Genomic DNA, 19,270 nt, shown 5'->3' on the forward strand with positions numbered 1-19,270 from the left:
CGCCAGCCTGTGATAATATGACATATTCAATAAACCTATTCTCTGAGGAAATTGCCTGCCTCAGAGTTTTGTTTGCTATGGGTATGTTACTTGGAACCCTGACAGGCTTATTGAAAAATTATGTCAACAGCTGGAGAAATACAGGTAATTCTTGACTTACGACCACAATTGAGCCCAAAGTTTATGTAGCTAAGTGAGACATTTATGAGTGAGTTTTGCCCCGTTTTACAACCATTCTTGCCCCCATTTGTTCAGCAAATCATTGCCATTGTTAAGTTAGTAAAATGGTTTTTTAAAGTGAATCTGGCTTCCCCATTGTCTTTGCCTGTCAAAAGGTCACAAAAGGGAATCACACGACTGCGGAACATTGCAATTGTCGTAAATACGAGTCAGTTGCCAAGCATCCAAATTTTGATCAGGGGGCCACAGCGATGCTGCAACGGTCCTAAGTGGGAAAAAATGGTCATAAGTTACTTTTTTCAGTGCTGCTGTAACTTTGAACGGTCACTAAAGGAACTATTGTAAGTCGAGGACTACCTGTACTTCAACCCTAAAAACAGTAATTGGACTGGAATATCTGCTGCTAAGCAATGGAGTCAGATAGGACAACTTTATAGGACTGAACTGCTTAGCAATCCCAGCAATCCCCACTGCCGTTAACCCATTGAACCCCATTGGTCATTAGGTGAGTGCCCCTCCTCAATCCAAGCCATTCTCAGCTTGTTCCCTCTCAGTCCTGCTGCCTGGGCAAATTACTGACCATTTTGCTCAAGAGGGGAAAAACAATTAATCTTGACCATCTGCACTCCTTTGAATTGTGAATCTTTCATCTGGGCATTTAGAATCTGAAACACTAAAAGTTCTGGGGATTTAGCATAGAATTCTGATTTGCTTAGAATGCTATTTTTATTTGAATAAAGAAATTTAACCTGAACCCTCAGATTTAAACCAGTTCTGGTTTTTCACCTGTCAACAGAACTCATCTGTCCATAAAAGTGCTACAGAGTTTTTTTGGTTGGAAATTATCTCAGATCTATATGTAGGATCAATATTTCCAATTATCAATTTTCCAGGAACATCTAAAAATGGCTGCCTTTGCCTTTTGGGCCCATGTGGGTGATGAAGATGAAAACAACCTTCCTTCACACAGGTTGTTTCGAACTGATTGTGCAAACTTACCATTCCAGAATCAGATTTTGCAAACTTAACATTCTAGAAATGCCAAAGCCACAAGATCTGAAGTAATCCACAGTCTATATAATCTATCAACTAGGCATCAGTGTTTAAGACTACTGAGCTTAAATCACAAGACACTTCTCTTAATTGGCCTGAATTACTTGGGGGAGGGCGCTTCAAAAAAGAATGGGACTCTAACATTTAAAACAAAGACTTTAGAAGAGTTATGCCTTGATCAGTTCACTCTGTATCTGCTTTCTTCTAATTATTAACCCCTTCCAGTTCCTCACTTTGTAATGATTATTCCCCACTGGTTTTATTTTCAAAATGGTTAAGACTGGAATTCTTATTTTCTGACATTAGGAGTGAACAAATGAAGGACAGGAATCTTCTGCTCATTGGACGGAAATATATCCCAAGCCAATTGTACATTTTGACCCATAGTAACGGAAACAGAAAAGGGAGAACAAAGTTCTGTTTGTTTGTTAGGGTTTTAAAAAACAACAACACCTTGCCATGAGATGGATCAAATCCTGCATTCTTGGCCATTAAGCACTTTCTTATTTCTTCTCATAAGGAGGAAAAATCCTTGACTTGTATTGCCAAAATAGCTCCATCAACATACCAGAAGGTTTAGGGATACCAAGATTTCTACAGAAGCAAATGAAATCTTCACCCAAGCTTCACAAATAAAAGGCAACCAGCAAAGGCAGGCTAATCCAATGAAGACTGAACCTGCTCAACTACTTCAATCAAGATGCTTAGGAAATAGTTCAGGGAGGGCCCGGGAAAACTAGGAAAAAAAATGAAGAGGGGAAATGAACAGGGCATGATGGAGACAGTGTTGGAAAATCACTCCACACTGCCATGTTTTCCTGCATGCACTAACTGTGATTTTTCAACTATCCAAATCAATGGAAATCACTATCAACTAAATTCAACTGATACGTGCAACTGTATCTTCTGTTCTGTGCTGAATACTTCTTCCCAAGCTTCAGTTTCTAGGCTGAAGAAAGCAAACACAAGAGTTTAGAAACTGGTAAAAACACCCTTGAGTTATACTGGATTCATAACGTTTTCTCAACTTTGGAAGGGGTTTGCCATTTACTTTATCAGGAATGGGTTGTTATTCCCCCCCCCCAACTTTTCAGTTTAACCAACGTTTTAAAAAATGCACTGTGCAATGTTATATATTTAATTTAAAAAGCAAGGAATATTTTGTCCATAGGTTTCCAGAGAAAGCACTGGGAATGAGAGAAAAACAAAGAGATGACAGAAATTTGACAGCGCCTAACTTAACTGGACCACAATGTTTTCTATGAGCCGACTCTTAAAAATTATGCACACCTATTCTTCTGTTTTGAGCAAGTAAAGAATCATAAGAAGCTAAAAGGGACTTTAAAATCACAACTTCAAAGTGGTTTCGTCCAAGGGAAGACATAAGGAATATTTTATTTCCATGTATTTAAAAAACGGCACGCAACTTCTGATTAGCTGAATGAAAGTGCTGCAATCTCAGTAGATTGGTTGCTACAGTCAATCTTCTTTATTATGAGTCTTATGCCAGCCTTCCCAGATTTGGGACTATCCAGATGTGCAGATTCCCAGAATTCCCCTGTTGGTAAGGTTGCTATTGAGAATTCTGGCATTTAGTATTTCTGCATACAGAAGGTCCATGGCTGAGAAAGTTTGCCTATAAAGAGATCCTGGGAAAATGATACATACATGTTTCATCCCAAGTGACCTGTTAAAAAATGGAAAAACAGCAATTGAATTCCCAACTTAATGCAGAGAATTCCCCAAGAAAGAGACGGCTTCTGCAAGCATGTGCTCCTCTTTAAGCCACTGGTTAAAGCAGCCAAGCAAGTATTTTTACAAACTGGAGATGGGTGTGGGGTGTGTGGGAGGAGATATGATTTAAATCCATTGATTGGGAATCCATTTGCACTGATCCGGATCAAAAAAAACCTCCACCCACTGAATGTGTGTGCATTGATCTTAGATACACCCTGTCCTGAATGGCTATGCTTGGCTTCCACATGCAGATAATAAGAAAGCCAAGACCAGAATGTCTTTTAACAGTGCTAATCACCCGATCTTAAATCTTGGCACAATGCAAATTGTGCAACGATTACACCAACTGATGTTGAAAGCAAAAGCAGGAATGTGTGCCTGGGACAATATAGTTTAGCCTGGGATGTATGACAAAATGCAGAGGGACTCTTTACCTAGGTGTCCCATTCTGTTGTTCCTTCCCATTTATTTCACTCTCTAGACTGTTAAGCATTTAAATAGTAGTGTAGTCCTAGTTATCTGCAGGACACATTTTGATTTTGTTAGCCACCAAGAGAAAACAGATCAGGAGAACATCACCTTTGGGGGGAGGCATAGTGGAAGGAATCAGGGCAAAACTAAAACTAAGTTTATATGGAAGTTAGCTGCAATTAAAATAGTTATCCTCTACACTGAATCATTCCTCTTTTCTACTCTGTGCCAAGAAAATTACATGTATGATTACATACACATTGATAGGAACCATAAAGTCACAGGAGTTGAGCTTGAATTAAAGGAGACTTGATCTTTCTCTACAGTGCTTTGGAAAAATACTTCCAGGAAGGCTAATGAAAGTATTTAGAGGTGACCCTTCTCCTGTCCCATTTAGGCAGATTTTAGGATAACTTTATCCCTCTCTCAGAATTCACCAGTGCCTAAGCAGCATAAAGCTAAAAAAAAAGGTGAATCCAATAATCTTCATTAAATGGTTATACTATTTTCTTGAAGGTGTAACCACCCTTCTTTGGATATTTGGGCTTCCTATGAATTTAGGGTATGTTGTTTTTTGAATAGAAGAATACCTAACATGGGAGGCTCACCTGGTTATTAGGAAATGGTTTCTTTGGTGGACATGGTTGACAAGGATATTGCTGAACTCTACCACCAAAAGTTACATTAAATTTTGCCACCTTCAGCTCTCTTAAAAAGCACTGTCACTAGCAAGTCACTGAGATCCAAAAAGTGACTAAAAGGTAAAGTCTTATTCCCAACAAGGAGATATTTTTCCAGATTTAGTTTTAGTTTCCAAAAAGAGGCAGGTGTCATTCCTCCTTTCTGAAAAATATTCAAGAAGTAAAACATTTTACAGATTGCGACTCTTTAGAAGATGACCCGGCTTTAAAAGAAAAAAAAAAAAAACTACTTTAAAACTACTTTTATAAAAGACTGAAAACCCTTTATAGATATTTGCTGAAAATGGATAAAAACGAACTGCTGATTTCTGCATTTATAGATTAAAAAGAAACATTTATGGGAAAAAGAGAAGGATGATATACAATATGGAAGGGTAGAGATTGCTACATGTAGCAAAAATGTAGCAAAAGTTGCTGTTTGTTACTACGGCAAAAGAGGGAAATCCCTTCTTTAGATATCTTTTTTCCTTGCTTTTTTCTTACTCTCCACTTTTTTCTTTTACCCTTTTATAAACTGTTTTCTTTTTCTCTCTTCTTCTGTAAAAACCTCTGCAGTTTTTAAAATATTTGTAAAATCTTATTTTAATTAAAAAAATATTCATTTAAAAATGTTGTGGTTTTGCTATTTGCTGAAGAATATGTTTTGATAAAAAGAAAGTTATCAATACACTTAATCATAAATTCTCACTTTAATAATCAGGACACATGTAATTTGCCTGCTTTATATCTATCTCAGCTAAACTATACAGTAATACTGTACGTGGGGATCATGACAGAAAAGAACTAATCCAGAAAACAGAACCATGCAAGAGCATGCCTGAAAGAAAATTAAATTTGCACTCATACACAAGCCCATTTAGCTAATGCACCAAACCATGGTTTAAAGCAGGGGTGCCAAACTTGCATCGTCACGGCAGCATCATGTGACATATTGTGACTCCCCCCCTTTGCTAAACTGGGCAGGGGTGGGGCCAGCACCGGCTGCGAATTTGACACCCCTGGTTTAAAGAATAAGTCAAATAAGAGGACTCCAAACTTAATAAGCCACAATCATGATTACAAACTGTAATTGTTGGGTTCATTCAACATACTAAGCCAAACCATATTACAGTTTAGTATAAATTGTTGATCTTAGTTCCAGATCCTCATTCATAAATACATGACATCCTGTGAGAAAAATAACTATTTTTCACACGTATAATATTTTTAAAAATCCAATATAGGAAAATATTTGAGATCTCAAGTAAAGAATGAGAGAGAAAATAAATCACATCAATGTGATTCATTTAGAATACAGAGTACAATCGTAATCTGATTTCTTTTATTAAAAGAACTAGAGGTCCATTAACACAGTAGTGTAGAAATTCTCCCTTTATTACATAATGACAAGAACATTTTGTAAGGAACAGAAGATGGATGCCTGGAGCAGTATTTGTCTGTAGCAATTGCCAAGAAAGGTTTACTCTCATGTGAATATAGTAAACTTGTCACATATTTGCAGAAAATGCCAAAAAGCTGTTGCAACCTTGTGACACAACCTTTAAAATCTTCTCCCATGTGGTGCTGAAATGCTGCCTTTGCACGGCTGTTGCAACACGGCTTATCTCTGGAATCACCCATAGAATTAATTGGGAATAAAAAAGTAAGCTTCGGAATGCATTGATCATCCACGTTGTTACATGGTAAGTAAACTTACCAAAATCTCCCAAGAGCTGATTATAAATAAGGAGGCTGCCTTCTGTGACTCTGTGTGGGATTCAAGTGAATCAATTAACTAAACATTACAAATGTCCTACAAGCTTTTATTTTAAACCTGATAACCCTGTAACCTATTGGGTCATGCTTTGGGAGAAAGGTAGCACAGTCTGATCTGACTAGAATGAACATTAAATTTTACACACACACACACACACACACACACACACACACACACACACACACACACATAAAATCATCTAAGACAGGGGTGTCAAACTCAAGGCCCATGGGCCGGATCCATCCTGTGGGGTGCTTAGATCTGGCCTGCGAGGTCGCCCAGGAAACAGCAAAGGACCAGCCTGTGGTGCCTCTCCCAGTGAAAGAGTTTTCACTGGGAGAGGCACCACAGGCTGGGAGGGTGCATATGGCCTTCTTGAGCTCCAGGAGGCCATCCCAGCCAAAAATGGAGCTCAGGAGCCCGTTTTTGCTGGCAGACCACTCGGGCCATCACAGGTGCCCCCAACACGTGACATCAAGCTGGCCACGCCCTCCTGGCCACGCCCCCCCGGTAAAACACAACCCTGATGTGGCCCTCAATGAAATCGAGTTTGCCATCCCTGATCTAAGAAGAGTATATATCTTAGTAGAAAATTAGAAAAATAATTGTAAAAGCAAACAAACTTCAGCAGTAAGTCAATATTTTCTTAGCTAAAGAGCTAAACAGAAAGACCATGTGTGGGCAAAAGAGCAGTGCAAGTGGGAAGAATGACGTCCAACTTCCTGTTGGCTTCCCCATTGACTCTGCTTGTGGGAAGGTGGCAGAAAGCACCAGAAATCATGCCTTTGTGACTGCTGGGATGCTACAATGGCCATTACTTTGCAAATAAAACTAGCATGGACATCGTGGAAATTTCAATTCCACAGGAGTAATGGGTCCCAGATTTTTAATGCATTCTTTAAGCTAGTAGATTTTTGGTACCTCGATTCAAAAGTATAATCAATCCCAAAGGTGCATTTTCAAAAGGGTTCTGAACTTGGTTTTTCCTTGAAGACATCTCACTTCTCATATAAGCTGTTTCTTGGATGAGAAGCAAAATGTCTTTGGGACAACCATGACCTGGATGACTGAGAATCTCCATAGACAGTTGTAGTATAATGCACAATGAGAACTTTAATAGTATATAGATGAACCAATACCTCCCACATTTATTTAATTTTTATTTAATAATACTGAATATTCTTAGTTCCATTTTTCTCCCTCTTTCAACTTCTTTTCCTCCTATTTCCTGCTTCCAGTTTTATTTCTCTTTATTTTTCCACCATACTCTGTTCAACCTAGACATCTACCTTCCTGTTTCTGATTAAATTCTAATAAAGTAGGAATCTAACTGCATTGCCATAAATGGCAGTTTTACTATGCTTATCTTATACAGTACATATAGTAGTAATTTTTAAAACTTTTCAATGCTGTTAGAATTCTACCTTGTTTTTATTATAGCTATCACCATTTTCAGCTTGGTTGCAGTGTTTTTTTCTCCATATAAACTTTTCTGATGTAACGTTTTTAACATTGCTAACATCTGTAAATCACACTGAGGACTGCAGTTTTGGGGTGGTTGGAATTTCAGAAAATAAATGGTAGAACGATAGGAGTAACTACAACCTAACCTCACTGCTTACAATTCCCCCCACCGGTATCTAAGAAGTGTGTATATACTTGCAAATAAAGAACATTAAGTCCTAATCCTCGAAAGCATTTGTCATTACATATTTGTTAGTCTTTGATTTTCCTGCCATAGAGAAACCTATCCTCAGAGAACAGCTGACTTAAGCATTACCAATGAAATTCACAATTTAAATCTCTTATTAACATTTGCATGAAAAACAGGTAGGTAAAAAACTAACAAAACTTCAAACTGAAATCTGTAGCACATCAGTGGAACAGTAAAAAAAAAATTGCTGCTCTTTTTTATTTGTATTTATTTATTTATTTGATTTGTCAATCACTTACAAGGTAATAGGTATAAGCATAAACATAGTTATGAATGCATGAAATGGATACATATAAGAAAAATAAAAAGAAACAGGGATGGTAGGCACGTTGGTGCGCTTATGCACGCCCCCTACAGACCTCTTAGGAAAGGGGTGAGGTCAATAGTAGTCAGTCTAAGGTTAAAGTTTTGGGGTTTGGGGAAGAAACTTTTGCCAAGCAGCCGGGGGTGGGGGATCATTCAAACTTCCCCTAGGTTGTTTTATATGTATGTCTCCCCAATTAATTCTCCTATAAACTGGGCCAAAGTAACTTGAAAGAGTAACTCTTAAAAACTTTGCACCAATAACACAAGAGATGCCTCTGCTGATACCTGTGAGTTGGATTATTCTGGCAGATTTCAATCATGGTATTTTTTTGTGTATAACTATAGCTTTGTGTATTACTATTACTGTCAGTTGTATCAACAGATGACTTTTACAAAATAAATCTAGTTAGATTGTCACAATGAAAAACAGGTAGGTAAAAACTAACAAAACTTCAAACTGAAATCTGTAGCACATCAGTGGAAATAGAAGAAAATGGCCCTTTCAAGAGACCAATTCAGCATGTTAAGGTATGAAATACTTTTTCATGAAGGACACAATTTCCATTTCCACTACTACTCTGGGTAGAGACAGAGGGAGCCTTTTTTTTAAATCACGGCTTTCCTATTTTTATTTATTTACACCAGAGGTCTCCAAACTTGGCAACTTTAAGACTTCTGGGACTTCAACTCCCAGAATTCTCCAGCCAGCTATGCTGGAGTTGCCAAGTTTGGGGACCCCTGATTTACACTAATAAAAACAGTAGTTAATCTTAATTACTGTTTATTGAAATATCTTATCTTCACAACCCATGGCTTAAACATGATATTTTCAAAGAAAACTGAGTTAGGAATTTTTAATTTCTTGGTTTGGAGAATGGCAAGTTGTGGTCAATCAAAACAGAAGTGAACACTTCAGAAGAGAGGGAAAAGTTCACAAACTGAAGCTTATTTTGATAAACCAGTTTTGTAATGCACAAACCACTTTGGTGATCCTTTATAAACCAGCATAGGTTGAGTGAACAGTTACGCTAACCCAAAACTTGTGAAAGCACAACTTACTTATTCGTGATTACAACACCTGTGCTTTACTGAAGTAACTAGATTTCTGGGTGAGGTTCATCCTGTATGTTAAACAAAACTGTGGCTTTGGGAGCTATATAAGTCTAGCTTACAAACCAACATTTATGGCTTAGTATAAGGTATAGTATAACTAAATGTAGTTTACTCAGCAAACACGGGCAATGCAAATTATGATTTAATGAGATATAGTGTAAGTTACAGTGTACAACTAAGGCTGTTGAGATTAAAAAATGAAGATTCTCCCTTGAGTTGGGTTTTTCTCCTATTGACTCAATGAACATGTTTGCCTGACAAAAACATCAATTTTGTTGCTTGCTTGTGGATTTGTTGACCTTGCCTCAGTTTATCCTGTAGCCCTGGGATTTCCTAGGGGTGCTAGCAGTGCATTCCCCAAATTTCTCTCCATAGCTTTTCCAAGGTGAATCAAGGTGGGTTAAGGTTACCCTCAAACTTAGCAAAGCTCCATGTAGAATTTAAGAGTACCTCTGTCGAGACACAATTTAAGACTGTGTGGCTAAGAGTGAGTATCCTGAGGGAATACATATCATGCATTTATGAAAGGAAAATCCATTTCATATGCCCTCATTAAATATTATACAACAGTGGCCCCCAACCTTTTTTGTGCCACGGCCCGGTACCGGCATCAGCACGCATGACAAGGCAAGGCAAGGCGAGCCGAGCGACCGGCCAGCCAGCCGTCCCCCGCTTCTCCCCGCCACCTTCAACTCCTCCTTTGTACCTTTGTCGATGGGCTTCGGGACGGCTTCAGGACGGTCGCTCGGCTCGCCTTGCCTTGGGTGCTGAAAGAATCCTCGCGCCTTAGTTTCGTTTGAAGCCGCCCCCCCCCTTCGATGAAACTAAGGCGCGAGGATTCCTTCAGGACCCAAACGCCGCTTTCCAATCGGAAAAGCTCACCCGGAAGCAGTTTCTCATTGAAACAAAATGGCGGCGCCCAGCAAACCGGCGGCCTGGTAGAAAATGTTCCACGGACCGGTACTGGTCCGGGGCCTGGTGGTTGGGGACCCCTGTTATACAATGTATAATTTTAACACAGAGGGATGGGAATCTTGTCAATGATTTTACAATTCAATATTCATATTCAGAATATAGCAAAGAAAAAAAAAGATTTCTTAGAAGGAAACCTTAATTCTAGCAGGTTAGTTCTGTCAATGCTTCTGTGCTCAGTCTTGAATGCTGCTCTTTTGAGAATCCCTTCACAGGTGTATTAGCAACAGACAAAACCTGTATCACTCTTAATCTGCTTTGACAGAAACAAGAAGGTCCACCCAAGACATGTTTCCTAACCTGAACCTTTCCTAGCCTTAGGGGGAAAAAGTGTTGTGAAACTGACACTGAACTTTGTTCCTGCTGACAAAGAGAAGAATTTTTTTTTGGGGAGAAAAGAAAAAGAAGAAATCTGAAGTAGAGGGAGGGGGGAGAAGAAAGCAAAGCCTCAGCTTGCTGAGTCAACAGTAAACCAAGGGAAGTGTAAAAGTTTTCTTTACAGCAAACCAAACACCAGACTTTCTGCTGTATTTTCTGGTGAGCCAAAAAAAAATATGGGAGGAACTGTTCGGAAAAGTTCTTAACCCAAATAAGAATTTGTCTTCAGGGGTTCTTCTTTGGCAACTGGGTTCAGTCAGAAAAACTTGATATAACGTAATAAAAGATAAATAAATAGGCACGGACCAGCCCCACAAGGTTCCCCTTTCTCTCCTAAGCCTAATAACGCCAAAAATGTATTGCAAAGGGCATGACAGTCAGCTCTTTATTAAATAAATAAAGTATAAAAAGGGAAAAAGACTTTGGAGCGACTCCTTTCGTCCTTCGATTCTATTTGTGCCTATAAATCTGTAATTCCCAGGAAGCATAACCGATGGCAAGCAAAATTTGGGAAAGAGGCTGTGTGTGTGTGTGTGTGTGTGTGTGTGTGTGTGTGTGTGTGTGTGTAAGCCGACAAAAACACACAAGAACGGTGGAACAAGCCAGCAATTCTGATCTACCTTTAGGCTACACGTTGGGTTTACTTTTGAGGAAGCGCCCCTGAGATTATCCAAAAGCAATTCTGTCCAAGACGCATCTTAAGGCCCAAAGGTGCTTCCCCCCCCCTCCCCCAAGGCAACTGGACTTTCTGGTTTTCCTTTACAGGATTTTCACTTCTCCTCCAAGCTTCTTCAGATCCCAGAGCTGAAGAAGCTTCTTGAATGCGAAGGAAAACGTCTTCAAAGAAAAACCAGGAAAGTCTTAGGAAGAGGGGGGGAAAAAAGCCCCTTTGGAATCAACCATGACTTGGAGGATTGAGAATCTCCACAGACGCGCGCGTGCGCGTCTTGAGGTGCAAACGGCTAGGGTCTCCTGCTTGGGGAGGGGTTGGACTAGAGCAGGGTCTCCAACCTTGGCCACTTTAAGCCTGGTGGACTTCAACTCCCAGAATTCCCCAGCCAGCAAAGCTGGCTGAGGAATTCTGGGAGTTGAAGTCCACCAGGCTTAAAGTGGCCAAGGTTGGAGACCCCTGGACTAGATGACCTACAAGTTCGGTTAAGCCCCCGTTCGAACGTCAGAGCTGTCCTCTTTCCCACAACCCCGAGGCGAAACCCAGAAGGTGGCCCTCCGAATCTCCCCGGGCCTCCAGCGAAGCTTCGCCGCGAGGATAAAAGGCTCGGCCGGGCGCCCCCTTCTCCTCCTTCCCTCTCCGTTCTGCGCCTCTTCTCTAAAGCCAGCGGGATTACTCGCGAGCAAGGCGGCAAGAAGAAAGGGAAGGAAGGCCGTCCCGAAGCTTCGGCGGGCTGAACCACCGGGAGGGAACCCCCTCCCCCTCCCCCAAAGGGCAGCGCTCTCCTTGGCGCAGGCGCGTCCTCGCCAGAAGCCGCGGAGACTTACCCGGCTGCAGAAGAAGCGGCGGCGGCGGCAGCAGCAGCAGCAGCAGCAGCAGCGACTGTTTTGCGCGGCGCCGGGACAGCTCGGGCAAAGAAACGATCCCCCGTGCTTGCCACCGCTGCCACTCTTGCTCCGCCCCCTCAGAGGCTCCTCCCACCCGGGTCAAGCGGGCGGGCGAAGAAAAACAGTTGCTCCGCCTCCCTTTCGGAGGGGGGGGGAACCCCTTGTTCGTGTGTATCTCCTCTCCCCCCCCTCCCGTCTCGCCAAAGGGAACGGCCGCTTGGCTGCTTCTCCTCCCGCGTCCGGAGCCGAGCTGTGCAGCTTGCACGTCTGGATCGGCGAAACCGACTTGCTTACGGCCCCTCCTCCCTCCTCGTTTCTCCCTTAGGGGCTTCGGCTCGGCCAAAAAGTTATCCTCCCCCGTCAGAATCGCGACGTGGTTACCAAGAAGAGTTCTCCACTCCTCTACCAATTGCAGAATACCTTATGCCACCAGACTCGAAATTCTAGACCTAGACAACCTTAGAATTACGCCGCCTTCGGTCTGATTGAAATACAGTACATAAAATCATACATTGCAATGTCCTACCTGTCAATGAATACTTCAGCTTCAACCATAAGAACACAAGAGCAAACAATAGATACAAACTCAAGGTTAACCGCACCAAACTTGATTGCAGGAAATACGACTTCAGCAACAGAATGGTCAATGTCTGGAATACTCTATCCGACTCTGTGGTTTCTTCCCCAAACCCCAAAAACTTTAACCTTAGACTGTCTACTATTGACCTCACCCCTTTCCTAAGAGATCTGTAGGGGGCGTGCTTGCCTACCATCCCTGTCCTATTGTTTCTTTTATATATATTTTTATTTTTCTTATATGTATCCATGTATTCATAACTATGTTTTTACTTATACCTATTATCTTGCAAGCAATTGACCAAATGAATAAATAAATAAAAATAAATAAATAAAAGCTAAATTGGGGTGGGTGGCTGAGGGAGGGAAGGGCATATCTGAGAACTAAATCCAGCAGCAACCTCCGTGTTTGATCTATTATTTTTATCTGTTGTTGATTATTTTTATTATTCTAAGATTTTTAACTGGATAGTCCTTGAGTTGCTTTTTATTTGTTTCTAATCTCTGGTCTTTGACTGTAATACAAGGTGTTAAGCCTGGATTCCCCAACGGGTGTTAAGAAAAACAAACTAAACAGAATGTGCAGCGAAGTCAGATAGGAAGGTAAAAATACAGATACGCTTGTGCTATCAAAATTATAATTTATTCCATTTAAGAATTATAGCATAGTCATTATAAACAGTCCATTAGTCAAATACCAAATTCAGTCAAGTCTTGTCGAGGATACTCTAATTGCAAAGTCCGTGTCGAATAGCCAGTGTCAGTACACATATAATAAATCTGTCCAAAACTTATCTTCTCTCTGTTGAGAAATATCTTCAAAGTAATCCAACACTTCTTCTCCTCCCCGATCCAGCAAGAACGCAGTCTTCAATAAGCCAGCCAGTAAGAGCCAGAGAGTGCCTTGCTGCTTATATAGTACTTTTACAGCTGCACCCTTAATTACATTCCTTTAGCTTAAAGTCACATACACTTTATCTGACAAACCATGATTCATCATTTTATTATCTTTACCCAAAACAGTTAGGGTAAAACAATGTTATCCCTAACACAAGGGTCTTCAAACTTGGACAACTTTAAGACTTCTGGACTTCGACTCCCAGAATTCCTGAGCTAACATGACTGGAGGAGGAATTCTGGGAGTTGAAGTCCACAAATCTTAAAGCTGACAAGTTTGAAGACCCTTGCTGTAATAGAATTGGGTTGGACTGGATCATTTGAACCTCTGTGTTTTTGAGAAAAGGGGAGAGGAGCCAAGATGTTAAAACAGAGGTCTCCAAACTTGGCAACTTTAAGACTTGTGCTATGCTGGCTGGAGAATTCTGGGAGTTGAAGTCCACAAGTCTTAAAGTTGCCCAAGTTTGGGGACCTCTGAATATAGGCTTGGTGCAAAGGATCAGAAGGGCTGATTCCCCCATCCTGAATCCCGGGGAATCCTGAAACATCTGGGGACCGTAGAAGAGAAGATCTGTGGCTCAGGACTGAACTGTGGGGTTGTTGTTATATAGTGCTCTCTTGAGTTTGGTTGGTTGTTCGCAGGGGGTTCAGTGCCCAACTAGGTAATTAATTGGATAAGTAGTTGGGTAATGAAGTATCTGCAAACCAAACACAGCACCAATAATTATGTAGCTGTATTCCATATTCTGAGGGCAAACCTAATGGGCATAACAGGAGTCTGTTCAACTGCATTCTGTCCATTCAAAAGTTATTTAAAGAAACATTGGGCAGGTTAACTCTATTGCAAAGGTTATTTTTTCCTGCCTGGGGGTAGCTTTGATTAGTTCTTGGGATTTTTGTCAATAACCTATTCAAGTGAAGTGTGAACGTAATCAATAACCATTTTAACAGAGAAAGGATGCACAATAAGTTAAAATTGAGTAAATGAATATATAGAGAAATAAGCCAGGATTGGTATAAAGGTAAAATATGTAAGCGACAATAGTTTATAAGAAAATGTGATTATTGATACTTTGGCAAGGAAAGTATGCTAATTATAATTGTTAGCACAAGATATATGTACCCAGTCGCCACACTGTTTAAATGAAAGATGGACTTGTTGTAAATATAAAATAAAAAACTTTATGACAAAAAGAAAGAAAGAAAGAAAGAAAGAAAGAAAGAAAGAAAGAAAGAAAGAAAGAAAGAAAGGACACACCATACCAGAAAGGTTAGGTTTCCTTCATCTTTCATTCATACATCCTTTCCCCACACCTCTAAAGGTCAAGGCAGCATAAAAAGCATTCTATTTGATCCCCCAAACTAGCTGTATTTTATAGGTCAGGGAAAGAGAGTGCAACTGATCCAAATTATCCAGGAGATGAATAACCGAATGGGAAAATCTTCCTGGTTTACTGTGTCTGAGCAAACCATGATGACATGTATGCGCATGTTGTCAACAAATACAGTCACTGTCTGCTTGCATCCCAATATCTGAGGTGAGGACAGGAGTGATCGCATTTTCATGATGACATATATCATCCTTTATACATATAAAACCAGGATTCTTGAGTCTCTGCTCCAAGTCTAATCCACTAGCCAATAGCAAGGATTCATGTCTGTTAGATTTCTGGAATTGGTACATCCAGGAAGCAATTATTATTAGGATATGGTGGTGTTACAGTAGCCAGGAGACTACAATGCAATTTCAGAATAGTAGTTGAGCTGCCAAGGTACCAGCTCTGTTGTAGGAAACACACACTGTCCATGGTGCACCACAAGGGAGTGAGCTTTACACCAGAAAGAAAGACCAGTGGCTCTATCTTCCTGCAGCAGCGTCCAAGGTCCCCTTCCTCCCTTGAGCTGCCTTGCAAGCAGACACCGCAATCAGGAAGGTTCAGAGGACAGGAATCTGACTGCCTGCATGGTCTTCTCTCTACCAGCTCGTCTTCTCTCTTTCCCCCCAGTGGTTGTGTCATGCCCCTATCGGAGCCTGAATCCATGGAGAAGGATGAGTCGGAGCTGTGGCCGACAGAGACTGAGGGGACAGCTTGGTTGGCTTCGGAGGAATGGAGGAAGGAGCAAGACGAGGCATCCCCAGGGCCCTCAGGCTTGGGATGGCTTGCCAGCAGGGAGGAACAGGGGGCAGGATGACCAAGGGAAGGCAGGCAATGGAGATGAAGAGCGTCGGAGCTCAGGTGATGAGCAGGGACTGACCCCTCCTGATCCCTGAGCATGGAGTGGAGAGGAGGTGGGAACAGCGCAGGAGGAGAGCACCCCACTCCTCTTCACAAGGCACACCTGGGATCTGAGACTTAAGGAGATATTATGGGGAGGGGCATTTGTCAGGAACAAACACTGAATTTGTGGAGTTTTGTGCGATGTTGCTGATGTTTGGGAGTTTCCTGGACTTCTTGCTTTATTCCTTGCTTCCTGAAACCATTGCCTCGTTCCTTTGTTTCCTGAACTCATTGACTTATTCTCTTGCCCCCCCGGATTCCTTGCTTTAAAGCCATTGTGCTAACAGCATTTTGCTGGACTACTTGCAGCCAGAGACTGTTAGAGGTGTGTTTGTGTGTGTGTGTGTGTGTGTGTGTGTGTGTGCCAGAGAGAGAAAGAGAGCAAGAGCGAGAGCCCTTTGCTCTGGGACTTGCCATAAATATGGGAGTGTTTGGGGGAAAGTTGGAGCAATAAATGGGTGGTTTGAACTATCAGCTGACTGTGTTGCCTCCGTGCCTTGCCCCAGGTCATTACAGGTTATCTACTCACATAGAGCATGCTTTCAAACTGGAAGGTGTGAAGAAGCTGAGGTGAGTGATGGGAACTCACCCCGACACACAGTGCTGGGACTCAAACCACTGGAGCAAAAATCGTTTCCAGCATCATTAAACCACCAAGCCGCTGCGCCCCTAGGAAGCAGTACAAGCGCTTCAACTGACTCATTAGGAATCGGTCCTTATTTCAGAAACAATGCAGCCTTTTCCCCATGCTGAGTTGCAGTGGTCTCCTCTACCCATCCTTGCAAGGCCCCAGAAAACTATCTCCGGAGGATATTTGATGTTCCTGGTGCTGATCTCTTCTCTTGCCTCTGTTTCAGGTGATGGCAGTCACCTGGCTTCCTTCAAGGTAATAAATGGCAAAGTAACTGTGAGAGGGAACTTAAAGTCCTGGGGAATGATCCCTTAAATATTAGCCAACAGTGTGCAGCCGCCACCAAAAAAGCGGATGCAATCCTAAGCTGCATTAATAGAGAGAGAGAGAATCAAGATCACGTGAAGTTTTGGTACCTCTGTACAAAGCCTTAGTACAACCACACTTGGAATACTGTATTCATTTCTGGTCACCACAATATAAAAAAAGGATGTTAAGACTTTGGAAAGCGTACAGAGAAGAACAACACAAATGATTAGGGGTCTGCAAGCTAACACATACAAAGAACGGTTACAGGAACTGGGTATGTCTAGTCTAGTCTAATGAAAAGAGGGTCTAGGGGAGACATGATAGCAATGTTCCAATATTTGAGGGGCTGTGTTCCAGGATGTGGGAATCCAAACTATTTGCCAAAGCATCATAAGACAAGACAAGAAACAATGATTAGAAATTAACCAAGGACAGAAACAACCTAGAACTAAGGATAAATTTCCTAACAATGAGAGCAATCAATCAATGTCAGCCTTCAAGATCTTCTACCTTTGCTTTGCATCTTTCGGCTGCCATAAGTAACGGGGAGGAGGGGGAAAAGTATGGGAAGCAAGCTGGAGGTGATACAAACTAGTATTGTATAAACTGAGGAGGGGGAGTACATTCTTGCTTAGGTTTCTATTTCTTGCTTAGCTTTCTTTTCTCTGCGCAGCTGCAAACCTTTATCAAAGTATGCCAAGGTCAACGGACAGAAACTTCATCACCACCTGAAGATGTCCACATGATGATATTCACAATTTTTAATTGGAAGAACCATTTGAACTATTGGGGGTGGGAACATTTCCATCACTTTGTATATATGATTTACGCGCCTATTTCCTCAGATTCAGAATCTTCTTGTTGCTACCACTTCATTTCCAGTAAAAGACATCTTTTCTCTAATTAAAAGAGTCTAAGTATTTCTTTCTTGGATTTTGAATGGAGCACCAGCTGACATTATTCTGAATCTGAGGAAATAGGCGCGTAAATCACATATAAAGCTGACAACCAATGGAATAGCTTGCCTCCAGAAATTGTTGCCAGTGCCCCATCACTGGAAGTTTTCAAAAAGAGACCGGACAATCATTTGTCTGAAATGGTGTAGGATCACCTGCTCAAGCAGAGGTTGGACTAGAAAACCTCCGAGATCACTCCCATTATTATTCTAAGTTCTAAAGCCCTTGAGTTTGCCTGCACAGAGATGGAATTAAGGGGGAAATGCTGCTTTAATAGTGGTACAGTTAAGGGAATGAGATGAAGGTAGTGCCCACAAAACAGGGCAGAGAAAAGGCATTGCTTGGACGAGTGTATGCCATGCTTAAGACCAATTTGGTGAAAGAGACTCAAATCTTATTTGTTAACCATGCTTCTTTTTCAACCTTACTTTCGTTTCCATTGCCAAAATGTACTCTTCTTTTAATTGAAGACAAAAGCCAATATGTTGTGTCTGGCTGAGTAGTTTTATGGTGTGGGCATTTTTTTTGTGTTTTGTTTTGTAACATGTGTGTATGTGTGTTTTAACTTTGTGTATATAACTTTTTATCATGTCCTATACATTAACTTGGTGGCTTTTATGGATAAAGCTTTTCACAACAAAATTAACCACTTTTGTTTACTATAGCCAAAGCAAAAAAGAAAAAGGAAACATGTGAAAGTTTAAAATTAATCAATTTATTCTGGTATAATTTCATGTTTTAGAGCACTTTAAGACTATACCCTACTGGGTTCTTTACACACACACACACACACACACAGAGAGAGAGAGAGAGAGAGAGAGAGAGAGAGAATAAAAATAGGTAATATGGAGCAGACATTTCCTTTTATAAAGAATTTTCCATATAAGTGCTCTAATACTTCATAAAATAATTAGAACTCCAGGAACGCTCTCCCAATGGCACACTGTAATATTTTTTTTTTTCAAAAAAGAATCAGTTCTAAAATTATATTTTAAGTGGACAGTTTTGTGGAATGTTATATAAACTGCCCGAGAAAGGGAAATGAATGAATGAATAAATTAAAATAAAAGGTAATAACAAATAATAAAAGCTAAAGCCAGTTATATGACTTTATACTGAAATCTTGTATAAAAGGTTTGAGTACTGTAACATTGTATATGAAATAGGTTATCTGATGATTGAAATGGTTAAGCAAAGTTTGCCATCTAATGGTGAAGTACTGAAAGTACAACAAAAACAGACGTACTACTGTACAACTCAAATACTAAATAAGTTTCTATAAATCCAAGTAAGTTTTTATTAACAAAACTAACATAATTCTTCATTATATTTATTACTCAACGAATTGTATTATTCCAGAATAGACGACAGCAACCAGCTGACTTTGTCTAATCTTGAAAAATCTTAGCAGGGTTCAGCAGCTGTTAAGTGAGTTTTACCCCATTTTACAACCTTTATTGCCACAGTTGTTAAGTGAATCACTGCAGTTGTTAAGTTAATAACATGGTTGTTAAGTGAATCTGGCTTCCCCATTGACTTTGCTTGTCATAAGGTCGCAAAAGCTGATCACATAACTCTGAGGTGCTGTGACTTGTCATAAATATGAATAAGTTGCCAAGCATCCAAATTTTGATCACATGACCATGGGGATGCTGCAATCATTGTAAGTGTGAAAAACAGTCAT

At 40.7% G+C, this 19,270-nt stretch overlaps 1 protein-coding gene across 2 annotated transcripts in view; it reads right to left on the reverse strand.

Moving 5' to 3' along the window:
* The window catches only part of ACO1 (aconitase 1), a 57,495-nt gene extending 45,106 nt beyond the window's left edge, over positions 1-12,389 (reverse strand). The window contains exon 1 of one of the 2 annotated variants that reach the window (XM_087957601.1): positions 11,879-12,389. The gene's annotated coding sequence lies outside the window, so the exon portion shown is untranslated. The remainder of the gene's footprint in view (positions 1-11,878) is intronic. The other variant, XM_087957603.1, reaches the window with a different exon arrangement.
* Between the last annotated feature and the right edge of the window lie 6,881 nt (positions 12,390-19,270).

This window comes from Notechis scutatus, chromosome 2 (genome assembly GCF_049901735.1).
Source record: "Notechis scutatus isolate UNSWTSFEM ecotype Mainland chromosome 2, rNotScu1.2, whole genome shotgun sequence".
Lineage (NCBI taxonomy): Eukaryota > Metazoa > Chordata > Lepidosauria > Squamata > Elapidae > Notechis > Notechis scutatus.